The sequence below is a fragment of the Aythya fuligula genome, chromosome 2 (genome assembly GCF_009819795.1).
Source record: "Aythya fuligula isolate bAytFul2 chromosome 2, bAytFul2.pri, whole genome shotgun sequence".
In the NCBI taxonomy this organism is placed as follows: Eukaryota; Metazoa; Chordata; class Aves; order Anseriformes; family Anatidae; genus Aythya; species Aythya fuligula.
This window is the reverse complement of record NC_045560.1, coordinates 90,381,905-90,396,292: the sequence shown is the minus strand read 5'-3', so window position 1 is coordinate 90,396,292 and position 14,388 is coordinate 90,381,905. Positions and strand designations below refer to the sequence as shown.

Genomic DNA, 14,388 nt, shown 5'->3' with positions numbered 1-14,388 from the left:
GGAGCTGTCATCATGACACTCAACCACTCTTTCGGCGTGATTTCCAGTTACACGTACCCTGTCGGGGGTACCCTGGCCCCAGCTGCCTCCGTTTTCGTTGCAGGTAGCCTGAACTTGAGTTCCTCATCTGCCCTTAACCTGGCGGCTCTGGGACTTTCCTAGGAAAGCTCATGGGCCATTTTGTCCCCTTCAGTTCACCTTCCTGCAGCTGCCGGCGGGTTTCCCTCTGCAGCATACAAGCTGTTTGTCCCTGGTCTTTTGCGGTCTTCTGGGCACACGAGAGGAGTGGCACAGCTCGGCCTTAAGCTGACTCAACAAACACGAAACCAAAGCGAGAAAAATCTAATTTATTTTTTTTCCTCCCCAGGCATTGTGCAGTATGTACGTTACCCAGAATAATTTGCGTCTCATGAAATCAGAAGGATAGCACTGACTATAATTACAAAACAGCACAAAGATTTTAAAAATCTGTTTATTCATTCTTGTGACTTGAATTTGTACATGTATGAAAAGATCCCTCCAATAATAATTTTACAGAGTTGATTTACTAGTGCTGCACAATCCATAAACCTGAATCTCAATGCACTTCTCTTAATACAAAAGCCATAAACCTAGTCCTTAAATTATAGACTGCATTTTTGAATGTACGCTTACTCCAAAATTACATCTTTTCATCTGCATGGTTTAGTGAATTCATTTCACTTCTCAAAGTGTCTTTGGCTGTATCTAGAGGTTTTGCATCGACTTTTCTTTTTCATGAAGCTGATAACATTTTTGCTGAGGGAGTTTCACAGACTTGGTCGCAGTGCAATAGCACAGATAATCAGGGTGGCATAAAGACATTCCACCAGAGGGATTTGGGCTACATCCTACGGCATCAGCAGCCATCAAGGAACAAGTGTTAAGCTGCTTGCATATGGTAAACTGCTTGCATACAATAAATCATTCTTGCTAAAACTGTGAGCGTAAATTGGAAACACGCAGTTTTGGCACAGGAAAGCCTGATACTTCTTATATTATCCGGCTGTGTATAAACACACGCAGGCTCATCCCTCAGCCTATAAATGCTAAATGAAGGCAGCTCTATGGCTCTTGCACGGGTGTGCATTCCCTCTGCGGGGGAAGCGGCCTGTCGTAACGCATGGTCCCCAGTGGATGTGTGTGCCTCTTCGTCCCGCTTGGTATTTTCTACATGCGTGTTGCCTCTGTCACCTGACTGCAGTTTTAAGCATTTGTCGAAACACACTTTATCTTACCACAAATGGGCAACTGTTTCAACCAACGTTCGGCAAAGCCGCTCCTGGTGTAATGCCCGGCTTATCTGGGCAAGACATTTTCCCCATTTCCCCTCCCCAGGAACCCTCCGTCTGTGTCTGTCTCTGAAGAATTGTGTCACTGGTTTTGTCTTGGAGAAAGAGTATCCTAGATGGGTGCCTGGGAAGTCTGAGTGTCTTTATAAAGGCTCAAGCTAGGGGAGTTTTAGGTCTGGATGTTAGGAAGAACTTCTTCACTGAAAGGGTTGTGAGGCACTGGAACAGGCTGCCCAGGGAAGTGGTGGAGTCACCATCCCTGGAGGTCTTTAAAAGATGTTTAAATGTAGAGCTTAGGGATATGGTTTAGGGGAGGACTTGTTAGTGTTAGGTCAGAGGTTGGACTCAATGATCCTGAGGTCTCTTCCAACCCAGATGATTCTGTCATTCCGTGAAGGTGTTTTCAGGGGTGGCGAGAGCAAGTAGCATGTATGCAAGGAGAGTTGGTAATAAATCTTATGGTTAGATATAAAAAATCCTGTATGCACGGTGGCTGCTGTAAATGCTTGTTGGGTGAAGGACGAGAACCGGTCAGTAGCTGAAGAGAAGGATCCCAAAGGGGAGCAATCGGTGAGGGCATCAGCCCCGTTCCCTGCAGGGCCGTGGCAGCAGCGCGGCAATGTTTCAGCGCTCAGCTATGTGTTTGCCTGCACACCTTCGCTTTTTGCCTTTCTAGGTTTAAATTGTGCCTAAAACACAGGGTCGGGTTTGTTTGTGAGGAGCACAGCGTGGTTCCTGGGCTCTGTGAGCAAGTCTTTAAGGATGTGACAGTGATACCTCAGAGATGGAGCTCTGCTTGTGGAGGAGACCCAGCGGAGAAACTCTGCCGGCCAAGGCACACCAACTTTGACCTCCAAACCTTACGATTTGTGACAGCACACCCCACACAACTCCAGCCTCAAAATATTTTATTACTGCCGTTCCCAAAACCAGCGGCATTACACAGCCTGGGGGGGGGGGGAGGGTGTGCTTCCCCTCACACGGGGCTCGGCGCCTCATGGCCCCGCGGGGCTCCTGCCTCCCTCCCTCCCTCCCTCTCCCTCCGCCACATCCGGGCCCGGCGGCGGGGCGGAGCGGGGCCGGGCGGGCTCCTCCTGCCGGCCGCCCCCTTCCCTGCCGCCGGTGATGGAGGCGCGGCGCTGAGCGGGGCTCGGCCACGGGCACCGCCGCCGCCGCCGCCGCCGCTGCTGCTGCTGCGCGCAGGGCTTGGGGGATGCGGAGCGGGCGCCGCCGGGGCTCCGCAGCTGCCGGCTCCGGGGTGCTGAGGGAGGACGAGGAGGAGGCGGCGGCTGCTGCTGCTTCTCCTTCTCCTTCTCCTCCTGCTGCTGCTGCCCCTCCGCCGGGCTCCGTCTGACCGCGCCGCAGGAAGAGCGGGGCCGAGGCGGCCCCAGCCCCAGCTCCAGCCCCAGCCCCGGCTGCGCCACGGCGGCGGCGGCGCCTCCCCCACGCCGCCGCCGCCGCCGCCGCCGCCGCTGCTGCCGCTGCTGCTGCTGGCCGCAGGCAGGGCAGCGCCGGGCAACCCGCGTCCCTCCCGCCTCGCCGAGGTGAGTTCCTGCCCCAAAAAACACCCTAAAAGCCCTCCGCTGTCCCCTCCGCGTCCCGCATCCCCCGGGGTATGCCCCCGTCCCCCTCCCTTCCTCCTTCCCTGCCTGGGGTCGTGCCCCAGGAGCTGTCAGGCTGTGGGCTTGTGGAGTGCGGGTGTGGAGGCACAAAGCGGGTTTGGGGCGGCAGCTGCCGGGAGAAATAACTTTTATGGCGAGTGAGCCGGCACCTGGTGCCTGTGGGAGCGGTGCTGGCAGCGCAGGAGCTGTGCAAAACCCAAGCCGTGCCGCCCGCTGCAGCGGCGGAGGGGACCGTGCACGCCTGGAGCACCTCAGGACTCGTCTTTCTCCCAGATACAAAGGGCTGCTTATGCTGGAGAAAGCGTGGGGCTTTGCTGGTGCCAGCCTCGTCGCTTTCCGTGGCTTGGGATTGGGTTCCTGTCCTCCCCGGAGCGGTGCGGGTAGCGCCGAGCTCGCTGCGTCTCCTCCGGCTTCCCACCGTGTTGGTGGGAGCACGTCGGGGAGAAATCTCCCTGAGGTGAGTGTCGGTGGGGAGCTGGTGCGCTGTGATCGTCTCCAGGAGGTGACACAGCTGGCACCTGGCAAGGACGCCGCAGACGAGCCACCCTTGAGATCAAGGTGATAACACCCGGGCTGTTGTAGGACGCTGCCTGGCTTTTCCCAACTGTGGCTCTGTGAAGGAAGACGCCTTCTTCCTTAATTTGGAGCGTGCCGGTTCAAAAACTGGCGTGGAAATGTTTTACAAGCAGCATGTGACAGCCATTGCCTGCCTGGTGCTGCTCCCGGACAAACATCTAGCTCCCTTCTTCCCCCTGCCCTCAGTCATCGCAGGCTGGGTTTGTTAGCTGATTCCTGAACGAGCTCTATCAGCTATATATCAGCTATACGGGGGAAGAACGGAGGTGCTTCAGCATGAATTTGGGTGCCAAGCTGCTGCCTGGGTAAAATAGTACCCTGCTGTCTTCTTGCTGGAAGAACTTCCTTCCTCGTCTCTGCTGCCGTCCTTTCTTTGTTGCATGCGTGTTGGTCAAGCTGCACGCTGGCTGTAAACTCGTGAAATATTTTTCTTTCTTCTGTCACAGAAATAGCGTGGTGTTTATCTTTGGGTTGAGAACAAAAAGTAGCTCCAGGGACACTCGCCTAAAAATAGGATCCTTCCAAACACTTAACGCGGTTGAATGTAATTTGAATTAAGTGTAGCTTGAGAGACAAGAGATTCTTGCAAGATCTTGCATTTTGTATTTTTAGAGATCTCAAGTGCACGTGGTAAGTCCCAGAATATCCACCTGGGACAGAAGTTTGATTCACCGGACTGAAATGTTATGGTCTTGGTGCTGCTGCCATCCTCAGCCTGTTTCTTTCAGTGTGGCCTACAAACTGACGGCACTTTTTGGGGGGTGCAGGTTACATGAAAACACCTTTTAGCACCTGGAGTGTTGCTGCTGAGCATGGGGCGCTTTCATGCTTATAGGCCATTTGCTTTGAACAAGAATTCCTGAGTGTTTTTTTATTTTATTTTATTATTTTTTTTTTATTTGTGTTAAACTATGAACTGAAATCTGGAGCAGTGCTGAGCACTTCTGTTGTGGGAGGGCCTTACACCGATACCTGACAGCAGCAGAGGTGAATCCTTACTTGGTGCTCCCCACACCTTACTGCCCTTCTTTCCCTGCTGGCAGATTCTGGGTTACAAAGGCACGCTGTAGAAATCACTTCAGAAATTTACGCATTGTCTATCCCAGAATGGTAGCTCTGACCTGCCTCTTAGTCTTTCAGGTGTAAATTTCCAGTCTGTTTGTTGCTTAGTCTGCTAATAACTGCTCATATTTTCACGTCTTGCTTCATTATTCTTTATATTACCAGTACTAATTTCTAATCTCTTCATAAAAGTTTTCTTCAGCCACACAATTTAAAACTAGAGCAGCTTTTCTGAGACACTGAGGCTGACCCACTACTTTTATGAAGATATCCCAGTTTTGCTAGCACTTGCTAGCTCCTCTGGAGTCCTGACGTTTTTCATTTCCAACAGCTCCACTCTCATATCAAGCACAGGTCTTTCTCGCTTTCCACAGGGATGCTCATAATCCTCTTGTTTATGCTAGGTCTACTTAATTCGTAAGTTGCTGACCATACTGGTTATTCCGTCTTCAATTTTCAGGGCCACTTCTTCTGCGTTTATTACCACCGAGTTTTATCTGCTGCCCTGTTGCTTGTACATTGTGGTTGATTAGCTCCCAGTTAGTTACGTTTTCGTTCTTTTGTGCTTGCCTGAGCTCCCATCACTGTGAACGTTTTTAACTTCTCAGGTCATTAATAACTGCCTTTACGTGCAGCTTGCTTTATGGATCCTTGAGGCATCCTGTTAACCTTTTGCTGTGCTGAGCTTTGATGATGTGCTTGTAGTCCAAGCTTTCTGCTTCGTAGCTAGGAATAAAAGAATAAAGATAAAACTTAATTTCCAGATTTCCATGATATTTTGCTTTATCTCCGCAGAGTTGTGATCGTGGCTTTTACTCGACTTGAGCACCAAACCTGTTCTTGACAGTAGTATTCTAAATTTAACATCCCCAAATAAAATGTTTTAACTGTATGCGTGTCTTAAAAGCATTTTGACGCCACCTCCCACTAATTCTAGCAAAGCATTTTTCCCCTTTTACAGTCTTTCTAGCCAGCTTAGTCCATTATGTGAAATCAGCCCATCATAAAAATCAATGCAATTGATATACTTTTAGCTAATGTATTAAAGAGCTGGCTAACTGCTCTATTATTCACTTTTTGATCGCTTAAATACGTTTTTGCGCAATGAAATACGGATACTCTTAAGGGGCATTTACTTTCAGTTGAATTAGAGGCTTGTGACTTTGAGCACTGCATAAATACCTCGCGTGTGTGTTGTGCTAACTCCCCCCCAGCTCCTCGAGGCGTGATCCGCCAAGGAGAAGGAACTTGAATTGTTAAAGCTCTGCAGATCACCCAGCGCTGGTTCCTACTTTCTTGTGGGAAATGTGACTCGGGTTTCTTGTGCCTTTGTCTGAAGGGCCCGTGGAGCCAGTGTAAGAAGTTGCATTTAGCTGATAAAACCTCAGGTGTCACTGAAAGCAAGCGTGCAGGGAGGTTTGACCTGGCTGGTTAAGAAAAGGCACCCTAGGCAAGGCCATCTCCACAGGGGGTCTCCTGGTGTCACCTGTCACCATTGCTCCTGTTACCCAGAGCTTTATTTTGAAGCATTAAAAGAATATATTTGTTCTCTTTTCTGCCTTTAAACGGTAGGTATGGAACTATGTTAATGCAACATGACTGTGAAGTGGCTTCAAAACTTTTTTTTGCCAAGGTATTTGATTTTGGTAGTAGAGTGTTTCGCTTTATTTCTGGGGAAATGGAAGTTATCCTGAATAGTCAGAGCTCTATAATGGTGCTTTCTCACTGAAATTTGAGTTTAATGACCGCTGCAACTCTCATTGATGGTTTCAGCTTGTGTATTCTTCCTTTGCTATCAGCTCTCTTCCAGCACTTTGAAGATATACGCAGGTAGGGGTTTTGAGCGCTATCTGTGTTGCAGGCTGCTGTCCTGCCTAATCTGATGCTCCTCGAGCCTGTGCTTATTCCTCCGTGAGAAGTTAAGGTCAGTGAAGAGCAGATAAAGCAGCAGCAGCAGACAGTGTGCTGCTGTGGAAGTTCAGGCTGTAGGATCAGCTGATGGGAAACTCATCCCTAGGTAAGGGGAGAAGTGTTTTCCCATGTTTTCCTCTGCCATGCTGGCATCAACTCTCAGAAACCTTGCTGAGTTAGAAAACTTACTCAGCATTCCCCTGTAACAGGATGCAGTGCTGTTTTCATGCTAAGTTCTAGCAGCTCCTGAATTGCCGCTGAAGTCACGCGACAAAGTTTGTCATCGCAGTTTTGTGGAACAGCCGAATTGGGATGATACACAGCATCCAAGTTCCCCATGGAAAACCTGTTGCAGGCAAGCGAGAGGCTTTGTCCTGGTCTTTGATTCTCCTTGTGCTGCATCAGAAAAGGCTCTGGAGCTTCAGCTGGTGCCTCCCATCAGCCGCGGGAGTTATGGGAATATCACAGCGCATAAATACCTCGTGTTAAGGACTGCCACAAGAGACGGCAATGCTAGCCTCATTTTACAGGCACAGCATGGTCGAGGCCAGCAGAGCCTGCAGAATTTGAATCCGAGTCTGTTTACTTTTCCACAGCCACAGGTCTTCATTATCTTATCTTTCTTCATGCCATCTGAGATTGCACGCATGCTAGCAATACCGTGGTGCAGGCTGTAAATGACAACCAGAATTACACGGAGAATTAGAAAGGGTGTGTTAATACCAGGCTTCTCGCAGGGAGAGGGAAGCAAGGCTTAGGCTTTTTGGAAGGTCCTGTGAGGAGCAAACTGGGGAGGAGAGTGTTGGCAACAGGTTGGAATTGACTGCCAGCAGGTGAAGGGAGGTTTGGAAGCGCTCATGAGCGAAGGGGCTGACTGAGAAGCAGAATGAAAAATTAATCTAAGGTCCACGGAGCTATATGAAGAGAAAGAGGTATCTATTACTGGTCTTAATCAGGTGTCTCCACAAAGGATTCTGAAATGAGTATACCCGTAGTGGCCAGGATGAGCAATGACTAAGACTGACCAGAAAGTCATCTCCCACTCCTGCCAAAAGTGGATGACAAGCTGATGCAATCTCATCTGGTCATTTCTTAGCTTTGCTAGCTAATGGTGCATGCATTTTGTTTTTCTTTTTTCTTTTTACAAGTACGATAGACTTCTGAGTCTTGCGAGGGTTCAAGTGCAAATTAGTTGTGATTGGTCAGAGTTGTGCTTTCACTCTGATGTTCAAGGGTTTGATTGCCATGATGAATAATTTAGCATTCAGAACAACCTGGGATCTTATGCCCATATCCTGCTCGTGACACTTCTGGATTAAATACATCAAAGAGCGAGCATTCAGTATAGAGGCAATTTTTAAGCATCTTTAAGGACTCATTTAGGTTAAGATTAAGCTAATGGATTTATTTAATTTTCTGTTCATTATGTACTCAGAGTAATTGGGATTGATACACTTCTCAAACGCAGAAGCTGAATCCTAATTCGAAGCGCAAAGCTCAGCTTTGACTCCTGTCTCCAGACAGTACTTCTGCAAGAAATTACTGCAATTTGTGCTGACTGGAATGCTGCTTTGCATGTCCAGTTTGTGAGGTAGTGACTGATGTTAAGGTATTAAGGGCATGCGTCCACAGAACTTTTTTTTAAAAAAGGCCATTTAGTAGTTTTAAACTCTTAATGTCGTGTGAGGGAAGTGAACGTCTGCTATCTTTATCTCTTAAAAATGGCTGAAGGCTGCATACCACAACAGCCCTGTACCAAAGAAGTGTTTGGAATAATAGATACATGTAGAATAGCCAAAAAACCTGATGGAAACCGTTGTCTTTGTTCATGCCTTTTCCAATACACTCTTACACTTTTTTCTTAAAGAGCTCCCAGATCTTAAGTTTACTAATTGAAGTACCTGCATTTTTTAATAGCTTAGTAAACCTCTTTTATTTCCAGTTTTCAAATTCTGGAGATAGCACGATGTATGCATGTCCACGCTAGAAGATATTAAGCTCCTTAAAGTGCAGCAGAGGTACTACAGTTTAAGTACATTTATTTGAAACAAACGTTTTGAGGAAAAATGGATCTGCCACTGAAAGCTCTTTGCCCGCAAAGAAGGGCTCTGAAGTTGAAGCCCTTTGTCAGACTGACATTGCTGAGCATTTGATTTTGTGGAAAATTTCCTGAAGTGAAACTCATGGGAACAGCGTGTGGAGGGCTAAGTCATGCAGCTGGGTAACGTTAGGGAGTGGGAAGGGACAGTGCTACCTTCAGGAGCCCTAATGTGGGCCGAAATAGTATGTGCTTTGTATCTTTCTCCAAACTTTAGCAAACCTTTAGGTTCTTATCACAACTTGCTCCAGTGCTAAGCACTTTCTACGTTATCATTTCATGTGTAAAAAGGGTTACAGATGGGATAGAGAAGTACACTACGTAAAGCTTGCATTTGCTTGGGATTCGGCTTCATTCTGCCTGTTTGTGGCCTCTTTAAAGAACAGGCTGAGGAAAACAACTCCAAGCTGCTCTGTGGTCTCTTCTTCAACTTCTGCTGCGGTGTATTTGGGTGCTGGAGTGAACAGAGAGAGCAACATGGTAGGAAGGATGCTCAGGGCTTCTTGATTCATTGTAAGAGCTCAGGCTCCATGCTAAAGCACCACAAAATGGAATAGCTGCTGACACATTAGACAACATACTCATCAGAAATGCTTTTTTTTTTTTTTTTTTTTTTTTTCCCCACCTTCAATTTAATTTGAACATGACATCAGTGATTTTATGAATGTTGGGCTAAAATATTTTGAAAGAGTATAGGTCCACTTCAGGGCTCCTGTGACTGAGCAGAGTCCCAAAGCGAATGGCTGCTAATCTAGCCTTCGGAGTAATTCTGATGGGCTTAGGGCTGAAGGAGCATTGGTCATATGGCGTTAGAAAAACTAGTGTTCATTAGGGGTTTTACATGCTCTAAAATCTGTGTTTGATGTTCAGCTGTGAATAGATTCATTGAATTGCTGGGAACTGCATTAATATTTTATCAATTCTAAAACCATTTGTATGTTTCTAGTTGAAGTACTTGCAGAAAAATGTTAGCTTAAAGAGTGAGACCGAATTTGTACTGAGACTGTCCAGCAGCGCCAGCAGACTACCACAGGAAATTTGTGAAGTCTTTTTAGAAAGCAACCCCATAATGTTTCTTTCTTTTAGTTGCTTTTGAATTTTGCAGAGTTGTCAAATCACATCCTCTATTTTGTCTTCCCATGTCCAGGAAAACTAATCACTTTGCTGCAACCAGTTGATGCTTGAAATCTGCTGTGTGAGAGAAACCAATTGTCCCAGTCTCAGCTGTGATCTGATTCACAGAAGTACAATAATGTGTAATTTTCTTGCTCTGGATTATATCAAAGCTTTCTTACACAGCGTTAGACTTTCATGACTATTCCTTTTTTCCCCCAAATTGTGCTTTTCCAAACACAGTAAGAACTCAGGGCTGAAACAATGGTTTCTCTACATTTCATGAGTGTTATGTATATTTGAAAGACATCTAGAGACTTTTGTTTTAACCACATTTTCCTCTTTGTTGGAAATGTCATAAAACATCTCAGCTTCTGCCAGGAAAACAATGCCTTTTATTTTTTTTTTGCAGCATACCTCATGTTATTGGAGTTAATGAATAGCACTGAGCTGCAGTCACTAGTCTTCACTAATCCACTAGTTTGGATTACTAGTGTTTTTAAACAAAGAAACCACGATGGGATGTTTATTTAAACGAACAGGCTTTCTGTATTGCCACTTCCACGCAGAAGAGCCCAGACTTCAATAGCATGCGAGTCAGGCACTGATTTCTAAATCAAATGTTTGACCTTGGGATCTTCCGAGCCGAATTTGCAACATGGAGGCTGTAAATATGTTTGATGCCTAATTTCTTATAATCAAACCATCTTTTGTTGTGGAGGCTAATGAAATTATGATTCACCACCACTTGTGTTTGCAGGGATGAGCTGTGCAATCTATTTCTATGGAACAGAAACGAGAACAATTTCTTGTTATTCTAAGAGACTGCTTGCTGCTGCGTCCAACACTTATAACCCATGCTGGTTAATTGGTAGTTTAAAACAGCTCTTATCAATTACTGTTGTGGCATGCCAGCTTAACAGTTTTAGATTCCCATAAGTTGTTATTTCTCCACTTCTTCCGTTTGTATGGGTCTGTAATGTGTGGTTGGATGTGTCACTAGTTTTTATTCAGAAAGATGTGGATTCAAGATTGGCAGCGGGGAAATGCATCTGAAAGAAGTCAAAATAATAAAAACGGTGTTTTTTTTTTTTTTTTTTTTTTTTTTTTTTTTTTTTTTTTATATCTAGTTTTATGCATTGTAGACCTGGCTATCTGAAACTGAGCTCATCCATTTTTTGGAAAAACCATCACTTTTTTAGAATGACTTGAGGTTTTCACTGGGGAGAAAGAAAGGAAATTACCTTAAAGTCAAGTTAGGGAGAATGTCCATCTTACTATACTGGTTGTCCTTGGAGAGTATTTAGAAAATGCCTTACATTTTCCTTTGTATACGAGTTCTTGACATGATTTAATTTACTGGAGATATTTCAGTGTATTTTGAATGACTTAATGAGTTCTTTTGTGTCTTAACAATGTATTAAGCCATTACATAAAAGATAAACAAAGATATGCCAGGGGAGGAAGCCAATACTCACTTAAGGGAGAAGTGATGACCAGTATCACTTGAAGTAAATTGAAATCAACTGCGACTGCTGCTTTGGCATCATGAAACTTGTGGGCTGAGCAGTCTCTTTCAGGCACAAGAAGGAGAAAGTTTAGCCAGTCTTATGCAAATAGTTGTTGAATAATGATCTTGCTTTTCCAAAAGGCATATTTGTTCCAAGGGAGAGGGGGAGTGAAGTATTTATAAATAAAAGCTTGAATGCTTATAGAAGAACACTACTGAAAAAACTCAAAATTTAGGGAGTCAAATGCGTATAGGTTAGGAAAATAAATCTGAAGGGGCTTCTGACTGTGTTAAAACTCTGTGTCTGAAAATCTTTATCTGCTGTAAATGAAGCTTTCTGGAGAAAGTACATTGGTACTTTCAGGAGAGAGCAGAATTTCAGAAGAAGAACTTTATACACAGAGTTTTAAAGGATGTTTGGGAAAACGTGAAGGCATTAAAATGGCAGCTCTTCTTGTGCCAAAGCCATTTGATACAGTGTGATCTGCTATGTTCACCTTTGGTCCCCCATCACTCTTTCCCCATGGGCTGTCCCCTCACCCCCAGTTTGTTAGGATGCTTTTAGTCATGTTATGTGACAAAAATATTAAGTTGCCAGAGGTCTGGAGAAAATTGGTGCTTCAGCAGAAGAAAGCCACATTTCGCACTCTCTACAGAGGCCGTAGGGTGAGCTCAACAGTTGCCTGTTCTCTTCTGGTCTGCAAGTTCACCAATTTTGTTTCATATTGTTTTGTTTTGACTGACCAGATGGCACACGTAAACCTTGGAACAAACCATAGCATGCGGTACCTCCTGCCGAGCTGGTAATTAAGCGACACATGAGAGAGATGACAGCATCACGTGGGGAACGGAGGTCTGGGGAGCTGAGGAGTAGAGGAAGAGCTCACAAGGGGCTGAGGTTATCACTGGAGACTGCGGTCTGTGGGAGATCAGGTCACTAATTCTGTGTTTCACAAGGCAGGATAGTTTTTTTTTTTTTTTTTTTAGCAAGGGCTGCTTGTGGATACACTAATTTATTTCTGAGCATCAGCATTCCACAAGATACTTTTCAGCATGCTGCTGCTCTTTTTGCAGCTGGTCCTTTTAAATTATTTTTTTTTTAAAAAGGGCCAGCCAGCTGTTGCTACAGGGAACTTTTTTAGAAGATCACAGTGCTACAAGTTAACGCACTGCTTGGTTTAATGAATAGTTGGTCCTGTTTCTTCTCCCCAACACAAAGCTTCCATAGTTTGCTTATGAACCTTTAAACCTGAATTTACTGCAGACATACATGTTTAAATGGGAATAGTTTGCTCTTTGAAGAGGTAATTGGTCTATAACCTGGCTATTTGGTGGGTATGCTATCTCCTGTTCTGCTTTTGAGAGGAAAAAAAAAAAGGCAGGAAAGCAGACTGTAGCAAGATGTAGACAAGACTAATGTACTGTTCATACCTGAACATAAGGTGATGCAGTTAGGGATCATGATAACCTAGATTATTTACTTTCTGAATACCACGAGGAAAAGAAATGTTTGAAGCTCAATTCACCATCTCTGTACTAGTATTTCCTTCATTAAGAGTAAACGGGGTACCTTACAGCATTAGGAGAACTGAAGCTGACTTTTTAACTGGGGGAGCTACTTGCACAGAAAGGAGGCATGAGAAAATGAATAAAGAAACTGCTTGGACTTTCTTTAAATTCAATTATTAGATATTTAATTATGAACTAGTTTCTCTGGTGGGTGAATGTTCTGCACATCGGTGTCCCAGAAACTATTAGGGAACACTTTTACATCCCATATTACAAATAAGTTTAACTGTTTATAATGTTCTCTCACTTTCCTGAAAGAGTGTGGCTAGATGATGTTATTTTTTAGGGGCTTCTTTGGTATTGAGAAACCCAATGTTAACATAAGAGTGGGCATATTTTTAAGTGTTCTTACCCTTACTTTCTGTTTTTACTTGAATTCTCTGCTATTTCTACATATACTACATAACATAACTTCCTTGTCATCAAAAAGCTTATCACCAAAGGAGTTGGTAGTTTCAAGCCATGAAATAAGCAAATCATAAGGAAAAGCATAGGTTGTCCTAAGGTGTTCTTACATTCTGTTACGTTCAAACTTCCCTTCATTCTGGTAGTGTTTGTGGGTTGTTAACATGCTTTTCGGGGCCTTGTAAAGTATATGACAGGGTCACAGGATACTGAAATACTGGTCTGTTGGCTCCTCAAGCTGTAAATGGTCAAATGCTGGAACTCCGGTCAAAAAAATAAAATAAAAAGGAAGATTGCACTGATGAGACTAAAACCATGATCTCCAGGCTTCCTTGGATGACTGCAGTGAGCAATGTGAAAGGAGCAATGACATCTCGCTTCTCGTCGTCTGAAGTTGCAGGCTCCAATTGCAACTGAACAGGAGGCAGGCAGCAGAAAACCAGGCAGAGGAGGAAACAGAAGAACTGAAAGGAAATAAAATGTAAATCTCCTGCTCTAGAGGATACCACAAGTACTTAAATGGATAAATAGGATGTCAATAGCTGTTTTGTCAAAGAGCAACAGCTATCGTTGTATAGCAAACTAATTAGTAAAAGAGAATTTGCAAATCCCCAAACTATTAAGAGACTGTAGGCAGTGGGGAGAATCTCCCTGTTGGCAAATGAAAGTTTTGGCTGGTATAATTAACCTGTCTGGACAATGTCAGGTAGAAAGAAAATCACTTTGACCTCCTTTCTCACCCCTCCTGACTCTCTGACAAAAGTCCAAAATTTACTTGCTGGAGGACTTGGTTTCCTTTTAGCGCTTGCTCGTGCTTTCTGGAAATGCAACAAAAAGTAGAGGTAATTACTCTAAATGCCAGAGAATTTGATATAATTCCAGCCCAAGATGGTGAGCTGTGATGTTGAGGAAAGTATCAGTGGGATCTTTGCAAAAGATGGGAGGAACTTGTACACTCCAGTGAAATGTGGTACAGGGATCATACCATCTGCCTTCATTTACAGCACGGGGCACGTTGTTACAGCCCTGGGGTAGGTTGGAGTAGTCTTTGAGGAGATGGGTGAGAGAGGTGATCTGTTTGGATAAGAGATGATGTCTCCTTAGCAAAAAATTACACGTTAGTCCCAACCAGACAGACAAGGTAATTATGTAAGAAGTGAAACGTTCATGCTCTCTAAATAATTGGAGTTTTCTGTCTCATACACGTGCTGA

At 44.8% G+C, this 14,388-nt stretch overlaps 1 long non-coding RNA gene across 1 annotated transcript in view; it reads left to right on the top strand.

Moving 5' to 3' along the window:
* Window positions 1-2,797: 2,797 nt before the first annotated feature.
* Window positions 2,798-14,388, top strand: part of LOC116486394 — a 37,633-nt gene continuing 26,042 nt past the window's right edge. Inside the window, exon 1 of the long non-coding RNA XR_004252949.1 lies at window positions 2,798-2,854. This is a non-coding gene — a long non-coding RNA (uncharacterized LOC116486394). The remainder of the gene's footprint in view (window positions 2,855-14,388) is intronic.